Genomic DNA, 14,921 nt, shown 5'->3' on the forward strand with positions numbered 1-14,921 from the left:
CCTTCATCTGCTTCTGACCCTTTTTGAACTTGGGATGGAAATGTACTTTCTCTCATCGCCTGATCTGCTGCAATTTCTGGCTTTTTCCTATAGAGCATCAGGAAGCAAAGTTGAGAGCCAGGGAAAATAGAGGACAGGATCCTAAACACTGGATCCCAGAATTGTTATTTGCTTACAGCAAAGTGCCTCTGGTTTCTTCGGGGTTTGGTCCTTTTGAATCTACTTGGAAGGCAACCAAGAAGAGTATCAGAAATTGTCAAAGATGTGAAAGATTTAAAGTAGACAAAAGATTTTTTGGTTTTGAGCAGTGTAAGACTGAGTTTGAAATAGAACCATGTACAAACAATGAACATGTTATTGCTAAAATGTATAAACTTCTATTGGAATTTGAAACAGAAGAAGAAAAAGTGAAAGTATGTATGATAAAGCATGCTAAAAATTTTGGTTATAATGTACAAATGGAACAGTGGGAGAATATGTGGTTGAAAGGATCGAAATTTACATTGTGTTATAATCTTAAAGAGAATTTTTATAAAATGATGTATCGTTGGTATATGTCACTGGAGAAATTGTCTAGAATGTATAAAGGTACTTCAAACTTATGTTGGAAATGTGAACAACAAACATTTAATCATGCTTGGTGGATGTGCAAGAAAGCCAGAAAATTCTGGACTGAAATACATACACTAATTCAGAAGATTTTAAAGATTAATATACAATTGAAACCAGAGGCTTTTCTTTTGGGACTGATCGATAAACAGTTGAACAAAGTCATGGAACTTCGTTTTTATACATGGTAACTACGGCAAGGTTTCTATATGGACAAAGGTGGAAATATTCAACATTACCTGCAGTGGAGGAATGGATGGTAAAGATGATGGAAAATAAACTTCCTGAGATGGCCAAACTGACATCTTGGATGAGAGAAAAGACATTATCTAAGTTTATTGCTGTCTGGAAACCCCTTATAGACTTTTTGCGTAAAACAAAAAAATGAACTTATGATATATGGTTTTGATGATTAGAAAAAAACAGATTATAGGAAAAATGAAAGTCCTGCTGTAACCATAGAGTAAAAGGTAAATTTATACTAATACTTGTAACTGCTGTAAAGAAAATCTGAAGCAGCTTTATATATTCTTTCTTTTTTTCTGCACTTTTGGCTTTTTCTTTCTTCTTTATTTTCTTCCTTCTAAATATTAGTTTCTGTTAGTTCTTAAATCTTAATAAAATTATATTAAAAAAAAAAATTCTAAAAGAACAAATTGGATAGTCAAATTGGAAGGACTAAAGAAATGGTATACTCTCCCAGTGAGGCAAATTATGTACAAGTATACAACTAGGCTAGAAGCATTTCACAATGGCTCACCAGAAAGAAAAATAATGGCATGATTGGAGAGCTAGGAAAAAGAATTTAAGAGTTGGGGATCTCGGGTTATTGATATTGTCCAGCCAGAATGCAAGTTGCAGGCAGAATGGCAAGCTCTGTGTAGGACAGTGAGCTGATCAGATAGCTAACTCTCAAACAGAGACAGGTGGAAAGATGAAGATCTACCATGTAAATCTTCAGTGGAGGTGGTATGGCAAGAAAGGGGCCCTTTCATCACATAACCATGACAGAGGATAGAATAGGTATAGGGGGATGTTTTGGAAATTTTATTTTCCTACATTTTTCCTGTGTTACATTTTATGCTACTGTAGCATTAAGAAGAAAAAACACTTCTAATTTCCCCTTGTTTTACTCCTGGCCACCTTGACATGCCTGCTTTCATTTTTCTTTTATTCTTGCTCCTCTACCCTTGAATTTACCTCCCTGCTTTTTTATTATTATTCCAGTGCATCCTAACTTTACCAGATCTTTTCCCCACCACAGAAGGGATTAAGTCTTTCAGATGGAGCTCAACTAAGATTGACCTTTGCCTGACCCCAGGCACACATTGTTTGAAAGTCTTCCTGTTTACGCTCCTCAAGGCTTTTGTTAAGTAGCTGTAACTCAATAAGGACTGTGAATTGTTGTGTCTAGCACAGTTCTTAATTTCTGTTAATAGTTCAACCTCCTGACCCCTTAAGCCCATTAGGATGTGCCCTCTGCCATTGTTTCCATAGTTTCCTTTGTTTGTATTGATTTTAAGGTTTACCTACGTAGAAGAATTGTATTTACAGCTGTATCAAAAATGTTGTTAAGTGAGCAAGGAGTGAAATGGTGTTCTTGGTAAAATACAGTTACCATTGCTTTCTCCCATGCAGTATGAAATGATGTCTTTGTCATCGTCACTAAAGAGATCAACCACCTCCAGCATCTTCCTATATCTTCCTATCTGATATATGTGCCTGCATATTTATACAAATATATTATTACATATATGCCTTTTGTGGTATATCTCTTATAGTACTTTTAAGAATGGAACTTTTTTTTACTATGCTGATTTGCTCATGCCTTGATTATAGAGTACATGCCTTGAGAGAATGCAATTTTTTCCCAACCTTTTCCAGCCATATTCTGCCATAGATGTACATAGGAAGGAAGAGTTCACATTTTCCAAATACTTCTCCCTGTATACATGTGTATTACCAGACAACGCACACATAAATCAAATTGACTGTATTACCGGTACAAGGAGATGGAAGAGGTCAATTATAACAGCAAAAATGGGGCCAAGGCTGACTGTGGAACAAATCATAAACTGTTCATGTGCAAGTTCCAACTTAAGCTAAAGCAGAAGAACAAAGCCATCCGGTTTCTAAATATGATTTTTATTTACTTACTTACTTACTTACTTACTTACTTACTTACTTACTTAGCAAATTCATATAGCAGCCCACCTCACAAGAAGTGACTTGGCAGCATACAACAAATCTTGAATAAATACACACGTTACAGGGGAATATCAGGAATCCCTTTCAAGACCTGAACCTTAGTGATAAGGAACCAGAGGAACTGCAGAATGAAATAAGGTAAGTTGTTAAGAATGAATGTGAAAAGAGACTTCCAAACACCAAACAACCAAACCAGATGTCAAAACAAATGGTGGAGATTGCCAAGAACAAAACAGAGGCCAAAACCAAGAAAAACAATGTCAGATATCTGTTAGAAGAGACAAGAAGCAGTATTACAATGACATCTGTAAAACTACTGAAGATGGAAACAGACATGGAAAAACAAGGACTATTCTCCAAAATATATCCAAACTCAGGAGGTTCCAACCTCAGACTGGCATGCTGGTGTACCAATTGAGAGATAACTTATTCAAAGATCAAATGAAAATGGAAGGAATATACTGAAATTCTGTACAGTATGGATGTCAACATCCAAGATAATTTAGGAGGAATTCACAAGAACCTCTAGTACTAGAAGATGAAGTTAGATCAGGGCTCTGGTCATTACCAAATCTGAAGGATATAGGAATTGGTGGAATATCTACAGAAATATGGCAAGCAACAGAAAAAAAAATTAGTAAAGTTTCTAACCAAATATGCCAGCAAATCTGGAGAACGACACAGTGGCCAATGGATTGGAAGAGATCAGTTTACATCACCAATATTATTGTTGGCTAAAGAGACTACAGGTTGGATACCAAAAGAGGAACACATGGTGGAAGACGCCAGGACAGTTAACATTTTAAAAGATTTGTTAATTAAGTCCAGATACTTAGAACATCAGAGAGATCCTTTCCCAATCAGCTGTAGCGAGTGCAAATAACATCAAGAAAGATCCACCATGGCATACTGCTCACCACCTCCCAATTTGTTTGGATGGCTTTTGGGGAAGAAAGTGAGGAAACAGAGAGAGTAAAGAAGATGACTTTGACATAGGTATGCAGAAGCTAAAACCTTTTTAAAGTCCAGAACATCCAGAAAACATTTGGAAGCAGCTTATATACTGTAGACCACCATATAAGCCTTCGCCTTGCCTCCTATTAGTGGGCAGAACTTTGTATTCTGTCCCCTGTGCAGTTCAATAAACTTGGCTCAAGCATATTGTGTGGTCTCCACTCATCAGCTGGGTCTGGGGGACATTTTTCCACTTCAGGTCACTCATAGGACAAATACCAAAGAAAAGAGATTTAACAGAGTGCAAACTATTGTACAATATTCTTAATGTAATATGCCAGCAAAAATGCTTAGGATCATCTAATGCAAATTAGAGCCCTACATGAAGATGTTCAACCTGGTTTTAGAAAAGGCAACAAGATATGTTGTTGCTGATGCACACTGGATAATTGAGGAGGCCAGAAGATACCTAAAAGAAGTCAGCATGTGGCTTATTAACTATAGAACGACCTTCAGCTGTGTAACCATGTCAAGCTGTGGAATGTAGGAAAAGGGGAATCTCAGAACATCTCATTGTCCTCATGCAGGACCTCTACACAAGGTAGGAAGACACAGTCTGGACAGAACATGACAAAAAAGACTGGCTCCGACTTGTCAAAAAGTGAGACAAAGCTGTCTACTCTCCCCTTCTTTATTCAGTCTATCTGCTGAATGTTATATTGAAGGAGGCTGGACTGGAAGAAGATGAGTATGTGCTCATGATTCTTGCTGTCACATTTTCATTTAATAAGAAGTAAACAAGTAAACATGTTCTCTCATGACTGTTGTCTCATGACTTTTCTTGAATGGGTCTCAGCTACCACATTTTCTAAGAAATAAATGCAGCCAAAAGTGAATTTCACACTGAAGCTTCTGTACTTGAAGCAATTGTCAGCCGTGTGGCATCCCTGCAGGATACCCTGTTCCTTAATAATCACCCCAAAAAGGTGGAGATTAAGAAGATGAGTGTTGTCAATACTTTTTAACCCGACAGCCTGGCCCAATCCCACAGGCTCAGGCACCTGCCATTTCCCCCGTTTCTCTGATCTCAACATCCCCTACTTCTACCACCCCGCCTTTATGCAGATCCCTTTTGGGGCAGTCGGAGGGCCTTTCCTCTCCTTCCAACACAGCTGCAGCAATTTCTTCACCCGTACAACTCTGTCCATATCTGATTCCTCTGAGGTATCTCCCCTCAGCGTTCTCTCAGCCAAACACCTGCAAAATGCCCTCTACCCTACCCTGCCTTGCAGAAAGTATGGAAATGATTAGCTACAGTCACAAGTCTGAGGATGCGCGTTGCTGTTGAATAGCCAGCTATGGGTCTTGCACCAAAACATCTGCTGCAGCCAACATCCCCTTTACTTGGCAGAATTTCCCTGGACTTTGTCAACTCACCACTCTGGCCATTCTTCATACTTATCCTGATCCACAGGGTAACCATCAATCCATGGTTGTCCATGTCCCCTGGATACCTTGGGATCCAACAGGTGGGAATTCCACTTTCCCCAAACTTCGTGAAAGCCCTACTGAATTGCATCAAAAACTAGAGCAGCTGTTTGCAATCTTTAATGCAACCTGGGGAGATGTAGAAATGCTACTCCTCAGGTAGTTGACCCCTGAACAAAAGGCTCTTCTCCTGTCAGCTCACCACTGTCTGGTGTAAAGCTCATTCATCTGCATCTAATTCTGCTGCTAATGGTAACTGACACATTGATACAGCAGCCTAATCAGCTGTATTGCCAGCCCCCCCACTCCCAACTCGTGTTGTTATTGTGGCAGAGTGCTGGAATGCATTTGGCCCGAGAGATCAGAAAAAACACACACCAGGCATTTCTGTAAAAATAAATGTATTTACTACTAAAGGCAAAACTGAAATACTTTGGCCACATAATGAGAAGACAGGACACCCTGGAGAAGATGCTGATGCTGGGGAGAGTGGAAGGCAAAAGGAAGAGGGGCTGATCAAGGGCAAGGTGGATGGATGATATTCTAGAGGTGACGGATTCGTCCCTGGGGGAGCTGGCGGTGTTGACGACCGACAGGAAGCTCTGGCGTGGGCTGGTCCATGAAGTCACGAAGTGTCGGAAGCAACTAAATGAATAAACAACACAAATGTATTTACAGAAAGCACAAAAACATATTTTCAAGCTTGTGCATTCACACACACTCAGAGAGGACTGGGAGGAGGCTACAGAAAGGAAACCGAAACAAGTCCAGGCAAGCTTCCTGTAGGCAAATTAGGAGCTTTACCTTATATGGTCATGCCTTTTCACACCCAAAACTAAGGATACTTAAGTTTGACCTGTTCACCCTGCCAGAGTGATTTGTTACCATAGTAACTTAGTGGCTTGGTCCTTGCAAAACAATCAAGGAAATGCCAACAATTATGGCTGCTCTTTGTTCTCCACTATCTCCCTCCCCTGCTTGACTTCCCTCTCGAGATGATCTCTGCCTCCCCCAGACCAGCGTTTCAGCCCATAAATTGGAGCAATGGCATCGTGCACAACATACCACAGATGCTTCTGACCTCTGTATTGCCATTCAGTCACTCCTTACCAGTTAGTCTGCCATCATGTTTGCATTTCACACCAGTTTACTCATGCAAACAAATGGGGTGGCAGCAGAGATTTTATCAGATGGTACGCCTCATTTTTTTCATGTTAAAGCCTAACAGTTGTGTTCCACTTGCCCTACGAGCCAGCTTTGCAATGTGGCCCCAGCTGGGAAAACTAAATCTGCTGCTTGGCCATGGGCTCTGGGACCATTCTACACTTTGCAAATGGATTTTGCACAGCTCCTCAAGCAAAGTAGTTGCCAAAATCTGTTCATTGATTCTCAGGAAGAACTGAAGTTTATCCCTGCCAGAAGGCAGATGCTGTAACAGTAGCCGGAAAGCTACTCTAAGACTTCATCCCAAGATATGGCCATCCCCATCTCTTGACAGCAACTCCAGCACTCATTTTATGAGTTAGGTGGTTAAAGACCATCTGTTAAGACTCTGGGTATTAAGGAGCAATTTCATACATCATATCATCTCCAGAGCTAGGTGTACATTGAACGGCAAAACGGAGATCTTAAAGCTAGACTGGCCAAGGAGGTTGCTGCCACAGCTCTTTCATGGCCCAAAGCCCTCTCTTGTACTCTTTCTAGGACTCCAAAATTTGCCCAATGGGCAACATGGGCTCACCCTTTTCAGGTGTCTTTTTTTTAAATAAAAAAAAAAGACAGCTCAAATTCTCTCTACCATGCATGCGTTTTCCCCCCTGCTCCCTCCTGCTTACCATCAGTGCTCATGACAGAAACAAAGAATACTGCAAGAAAAAAGAAAACTAAAAAAGTGCAAAAATACAGAGAAGACTATTACATGGTGGCTTCCAACTTCCTACAACAGATATATATAACTCATTATCAATCTCTTATTCTAATTTAAACTAAGATAAACAGTATTTCTATAAAGCATTTCCATCTCTATATGACATTTTCCTCTAAAACAAACTATCTCTCCCTCTTAAAAGAAGAAAAAACCTTTTCTAACATAATTATTCACCTAATAAGCAAATAATCAAATATTATCCTACTTCACTAAAATTTTACTCCTCTCTGCCTACTAAAATGACAAAAAATAAATTATCTACGTTTGGTTAATGTCCTTTTACCCAAGGTAAGATTAGTATCCCCAAAACAAAAACATCAGTCTAAACCTTTAAGGACCATCCTGATAAACACATTTAAACAATTATCCAACTTCAAAATAGACTAAGGCATTTACGTATCTCAGTACTACACACAAAGCTTTCCCCTTATGAGTCTCAAATGCAGCAGCCAGCCATGATTCTCGGTCTCAATTTTCCAGGAACGCAGCCAATCGTATCTCTCCCTTTGCGCCGGAACCTCTTCTTTCTTCAGAATCAAAGTTAACTCTCCACAGTCCAATTTTTCTCCCTTCACTTTTTGACTTGGAAATGTTAATCCTCATTTTCTTCTTTAAAGAAGGAGCACTGCGCTCAAAGTGATGTTCGCTCTTGTCTTCTTTTTCAAGTTGTAGGTAGGCGTTAGACTCCACAAGTTCTAGGAGACGATCCAGGGCTTGGGTGATGTCAAGATAGAGTTCTTTAAAGACGGCTTTCATTTCTTCCGTGTCTCTCCACGGTGTGTTATCAGGAGAAAAAAGATGTAAACGAGAGCCGTTCTCACAGGAAAGCAGGCAGATAGCTCAAAATTCAACTCTGCAGATTCAACGAAGTAGATCAATCTTTTATAATCCTCAAAACATTTGGAAAATGGCAACAGAACACCAAAAATCTTTAAATTCCAATATTAGGATTTAAATATTAAAAAATCCAACTTTCCAAATTAATAAATTCCAAAGATAATTACTTTTTTTTTTTAAGTTTTGGATTTCGTTTTCCTTCCAAGGAAATTTCACAGACTGAGTAAGTAATTGTCTTCCTATTTTCTGACTTTTATCAAACTTTTATGCAAGATATCCAGGACATTGTGGAAAACATGACAGCTAAAATGTGCCATCAGGTTGGAGATGTGGTGGATGAAACTGAGGAATTGAAGAGCGATAGAAAGGTTTCTTTTAAGACTGAGATTGGGATTTCTGTCAAGATGCTGGATGAAGATTGGATAATGGAGTTGGAGAAATCTAGGGGAGAAAGTGCTCTGCAAGCCATGAATAGAGTTGATTTCCTGGTGGAATGCCATGAAAAGAACCTGGAATTTTGGAAGGGGGTAGCTGGGCTATTTGATTTTCTTACGAAGAAAGCTTTGTGCATATCTTAGGAACATGTAACTGCTTTGATTTATTTTGAAGTGGGATAAGGGTTGAACAATGTTTATTTGGTTTGCTTTAAGGATTTGACTGATGCCATTTGCCTTTAAAGATTTGGATTTACTGTTTTGAATTCCCTTTGTTTGTGTGTGTATTAAGATTTTAGGTTTATTAAGATTAAGGTTATTATATTCGTTATACCATTAAGTACAATAGCTGACAACTTATGTGCCTTTCAATTTGAAATTCTTTTTGCACAGCCACATAATGTTAATATAGTATCTCCCTCCTGTAATTTCAATATCATTTTCTTTTTTTTCTTTTTGTAGTTTATATGCCAACCATTTCCCTGATTTGTTTGCAAACTCAAAAATTTTTTTTTGCTTTACATAGTTCATTTTTATTTCCATTTCTCAAACTGTTAACATAGATAAATGTCATTGTAAAAGCTTAATTTGTTGAGAAATACTTATCTTCTCTGGACATTTCTTTAATTCTTTTCTTTTTACCTCATCCAAAATAGCTGGTTTTATATTGCCTCTTCTTTTTGAGTTCACTGTTGTGTTGTATGAAATAACCACTGATAAAAGCTTTACTTGCATCCCAAACCATTCCTAAATCAGTGCCTTTGTTTAAATTATTTTTAAAAAATTCTTTTAAATTTTGTGTACAGTCTTCCATTATTGCTTCTTTCTGTAACATTTCATTTAGTCTCCATCTCAAAGAACTGGATTTCCTTTTATAAACCAAACTCACAGGATTATGATCTGAAAAAGTCTTTGGTAGTATCTCTACTTTAGAAACCTTAGTAGCTAGAGTCTTCAAAATCCAAATCATGTCTATGCTTGAAAAGGATCTACTGTATGTTTTTCAGAAAAGTAGATGTATTCTCTTGAACTTCCATTTTTCTGTTTCCATATGTCCACAAGCCCTAAATTTTCTATCAAAGACAATATAAGAAAACTTTAAAGAAAAAGAAAACTTTGAATAATTTGCCTTGAGTAATTTTAATATTTTTTTTCTCAGAAGTTCTATCCAATTGTGGGGGATCATTCCATTCCAATCCCCCATCAAACACCAATTTTCATAAGAGAAACCTATTAGTCTCTCCATAAGTCCTTTATAGAACAGTACTTTATCCTCCTTCAGCAAAGGATCATTACCTTGTCATGGTGCTGGAGCTTGAGCACCTCAGTGATGCCATGAGCTAAACTATGAAGGGCCACCCAAGACGGGAAGGTCATGACAGAGAGGTCAGACTAAATGCAATCCCTGGGGAAGGTAATGGCAACCCACCACAGTATTCTTGCCATGAAAACTAAATGGATCAGTACAGCCAGAGATATGTCGGTATACCATCGGAAGATGAGACCCCCAGGTCGGAAGATGGTCAAAATGCTACTGGGGAGGAACAGAGGATGAGTTCAACGAGCCCCAGATGTGATGACACAGCTAGCTCAAAGCCGAACGGACGGCTAGCGGCCGATGGTGCTGGTGGTGAACGGCGAATCCGATCTTCTAAGGATCAACACACCATCGGAACCTGGAATGTAAGATCTATGAGCCAGGGCAAATTGGATGAGGTTATTGGTGAGATGTCAAGATTAAAGATAGACATTCTCTGTGTCAGTGAACTGAAATGGACTGGAATGGGCCACTTCACATCAAATGACCACCAGATCTACTACTGTGGACAAGAGGACCACAGAAGAAATGGAGTAGCCTTCATAATTAATAGTAAAGTGGCTAAGGCAGTGCTTGGATACAATCCAAAAAACGATAGAATGATCTCAATTCGAATTCAGGGCAAGCCACCTAACATCACAGTGATCCAAATATACACCCCAACCACAGATGCTGAAGAAGCTGAAGTAGAGCAGTTCTATGAGGATCTGCAGCACCTACTGCACAACACACCTAAAAGAGATGTTATTTTCATCATGGGAGACTGGAATGCTAAGGTGGGCAGTCAAATGACACCTGGAATTACAGGTAAGCATGACCTGGGAGAACAAAACGAAGCAGGACATAGGGTGATAGAATTTTGCCAAGACAACTCAATGTGCATAACAAACACTCTCTTCCAGCAACCTAAGAGACGCCTTTATACATGGACTTCACCAGATGGACAACACCGAAATCAGATTGACTACATCCTTTACAGCCAAAGGTGGCAGACATCTATACAGTCGGTAAAAACAAGACCTGTAGCTGACTGTAGTTCAGATCACGAACTTCTTATTGCACAATTTAGGATCAGACTAAAGAGATTAGGGAAGACCCACAGATCAGCTAGATATGAGCTCACTAGTATTCCTAAGGAATATGCAGTGGAGGTGAAGAACAGATTTAAGGGACTAGACTTAGTAGATAGGGTCCCGGAAGAACTCTGGACAGAAGTTCGCAACATTGTTCAGGAGGCGGCAACAAAATACATCCCAAAGAAAGAGAAAACCAAGAAGGCAAAATGGCTGTCTGCTGAGACACTAGAAGTAGCCCAAGAAAGAAGGAAAGCAAAAGGCAACAGTGATAGGGGGAGATATGCCCAATTAAATGCAAAATTCCAGAGGTTAGCCAGAAGAGATAAGGAATTATTTTTAAACAAGCAATGCGCGGAAGTGGAAGAAGACAATAGAATAGGAAGGACAAGAGACCTCTTCCAGAAAATTAGAAACATCGGAGGTAAATTCCAGGCAAAAATGGGTATGATCAAAAACAAAGATGGCAAGGACCTAACAGAAGAAGAAGAGATCAAGAAAAGGTGGCAAGAATATACGGAAGACCTGTATAGGAAGGATAACAATATCGGGGATAGCTTTGATGGTGTGGTCAGTGAGCTAGAGCCAGACATCCTGAAGAGTGAGGTTGAGTGGGCCTTAAGAAGCATTGCTAATAACAAGGCAGCAGGGGATGATGGCATCCCAGCTGAACTGTTCAAAATCTTGCAAGATGATGCTGTCAAGGTAATGCATGCTATATGCCAGCAAATTTGGAAAACACAAGAATGGCCATCAGACTGGAAAAAATCAACTTATATCCCCATACCAAAAAAGGGAAACACTAAAGAATGTTCAAACTATCAAACAGTGGCACTCATTTCACATGCCAATAAGGTAATGCTCAAGATCCTGCAAGGTAGACTTCAGCAACTCATGGAGCAAGAATTGCCAGATGTACAAGCTGGGTTTAGAAGAGGCAGAGGAACTAGGGACCAAATTGCCAATATCCACTGGATAATGGAAAAAGCCAGAGAGTTTCAGAAAGACATCTATTTCTGTTTTATTGACTATTCTAAAGCCTTTGACTGTGTGGACCATAACAAATTGTGGCAAGTTCTTAGTGGTATGGGGATACCAAGTCATCTTGTATGCCTCCAGAAGAATCTGTATAACGACCAAGTAGCAACAGTAAGAACAGACCACGGAACAACGGACTGGTTTAAGATTGGGAAAGGAGTACGGCAGGGCTGTATACTCTCACCCTACCTATTCAACTTGTATGCAGAACACATCATGCGACATGCTGGGCTTGAGGGATCCAAGGCTGGAGTTAAAATCGCTGGAAGAAACATTAACAATCTCAGATATGCAGATGATACCACTTTGATGGCTGAAAGCGAAGAGGAACTGAGGAGCCTTATGATGAAGGTGAAAGAAGAAAGTGCAAAAGCTGGCTTGCAGCTAAACCTCAAAAAAACCAAGATTATGGCAACCAGCTTGATTGATAACTGGCAAATAGAGGGAGAAAATGTAGAAGCAGTGAAAGACTTTGTATTTCTAGGTGCGAAGATAACTGCAGATGCTGACTGCAGTCAGGAAATCAGAAGACGCTTAATCCTTGGGAGAAGAGCAATGACAAATCTCGATAAAATAGTTAAGAGCAGAGACATCACACTGACAACAAAGGTCCGCATAGTTAAAGCAATGGTGTTCCCCGTAGTAACATATGGCTGCGAGAGCTGGACCATAAGGAAGGCTGAGAGAAGGAAGATCGATGCTTTTGAACTGTGGTGTTGGAGGAAAATTCTGAGAGTGCCTTGGACTGCAAGAAGATCAAACCAGTCCATCCTCCAGGAAATAAAGCCAGGCTGCTCACTTGAGGGAACGATATTAAAGGCAAAACTGAAATACTTTGGCCACATAATGAGAAGACAGGACACCCTGGAGAAGATGCTGATGCTAGGGAGAGTGGAGGGCAAAAGGAAGAGGGGCCGACCAAGGGCAAGGTGGATGGATGATATTCTAGAGGTGACGGATTCGTCCCTGGGGGAGCTGGGGGTGTTGACGACCGACAGGAAGCTCTGGCGTGGGCTGGTCCATGAAGTCACGAAGAGTCGGAAGCGACTAAATGAATAAACAACAACAACAATGGCCTGGGAGAACAAAACGAAGCAGGACATAGGCTAATAGAATTTTGCCAAGACAATTCACTCTGCATAACAAACACTCTCTTCCAGCAACCTAAGAGACAGCTTTATACATGGACTTCACCAGATGGACAACACCGAAATCAGATTGACTACATCCTTTGCAGCCAAAGGTGGCGGACATCTATACAGTTGGTAAAAACAAGACCTGTAGCTGACTGTAGTTCAGATCACGAACTTCTTATTGCACAATTTAGGATCAGACTAAAGAGATTAGGGAAGACCCACAGATCAGCTAGATATGAGCTCAGTAATATCTCACTTTTTTAGTTCCTGCTGAAATAAATTCTTCAAGGAATATGCAGTGGAGGTGAAGAATAGATTTAAAGGACTGGACTTAGTAGATAGGGTCCCGCAAGAACTATGGACAGAAGTTCACAACATTGTTCAGGAGGCGGCAACAAAATACATCCCAAAGAAAGAGAAAACCAAGAAGGCAAAATGGCTGTCTGCTGAGACACTAGAAGTAGCCCAAGGAAGAAGGCAAGCAAAAGGCAACAGTGATAGGGGGAGATATGCCCAATTAAATGCAACATTCCAGAGGCTAACCAGAAGAGATAAGGAATTATTTTTAAACAAGCAATGCGCGGAAGTGGAAGAAGACAATAGAATAGGAAGGACAAGAGACCTCTTCCAGAAAATTAGAAACATTGGAGGTAAATTCCAGGCAAAAATGGGTATGATCAAAAACAAAGATGGCAAGGACCTAACAGAAGAAGAAGAGATCAAGAAAAGGTGGCAAAAATATACGGAAGACCTGTATAGGAAGGAGAACAATATCAGGTTAGCTTTGACGGTGTGGTCAGTGAGTTACAGACAGACATCCTGAAGAGTGAGGTTGAATGGGCCTTAAGAAGCATCGCTAATAACAAGGCAGCAGGAGACAATGGTATCTCAGCTGAATTGTTCAAAATCTTGCGAGATGATGCTGTCAAGGTAATGCATGCTCTTCACCTGAATTTTTATAAATCAAATATTTATGTCCTTTTTTCTAATATGTGTCTCTTATAGGCAAATTATATTTTGTTTTAATTTTTTCAAATAATGAAATATTTTGTTTCTCTTTTGAGGAACATTTGCTCCATTTATATTTCACGTTAAGCATTTGTAATCCATAATCAAGCCAAAAATTTAGAAAAGTCAGTACCTGTAGCACCTAGTTCCCTATCATCCCTTTCAGTTTCCTGTTGCAACTGTTAAAGTTTTTGCATAGTCTCATCTGACACCTCCATTTGAATCTCCTCCAATTCCTCTTTAAATTTTTCTAGAAATTCTGTCGCCTTCTGGACAGAATTCAGTAAAAACCTCTGCTCTTTAAAGGTAAAGATCACTTTACTTCCAATTTATCCCATCAAAATGGAATGAGGGTGAGTTAAAAATCTTACAAGGCAGCAATATGTTGCTGTTACTGAAGAGGTATTCACCCCTTTAAAACACTGTGGGACAATCTTACCCTGGCCCTTACTTCCTTACACATCCCTCTTCTTTGCCATCATCTCATCCTTGTGTTAAAGTTGAGTTTGCCCTCTAGTTCCAACAGCCACCAAGAGCATAAAATCAGTTAGGCTTTCTCACTACCTTGGGAGAGTGGAAGGTAAAAAAGCTAGGGAGAGTGGAGGGCAAAAGGAAGAGGGGCCGACCAAGGGCAAGGTGGATGGATGATATTCTAGAGGTGACGGACTCGTCCCTGGGGGAGCTGGGGGTGTTGACGACCGACAGGAAGCTCTGGCGTGGGCTGGTCCATGAAGTCACGAAGAGTCGAAAGCGACTAAACGAATAACAACAACCTTGGGGAGAAGATAGGTGACTGGGAGCAGAGGCAGGAACAGCAATGTCATGCTGGTATTATTTTTGCCCATTCAAGGATGGGTAAAGAGCCCATCCACACAGCGATGGAAAACGTTC

Source organism: Candoia aspera, chromosome 2, assembly GCF_035149785.1.
Source record: "Candoia aspera isolate rCanAsp1 chromosome 2, rCanAsp1.hap2, whole genome shotgun sequence".
Taxonomy (NCBI): Eukaryota; Metazoa; Chordata; class Lepidosauria; order Squamata; family Boidae; genus Candoia; species Candoia aspera.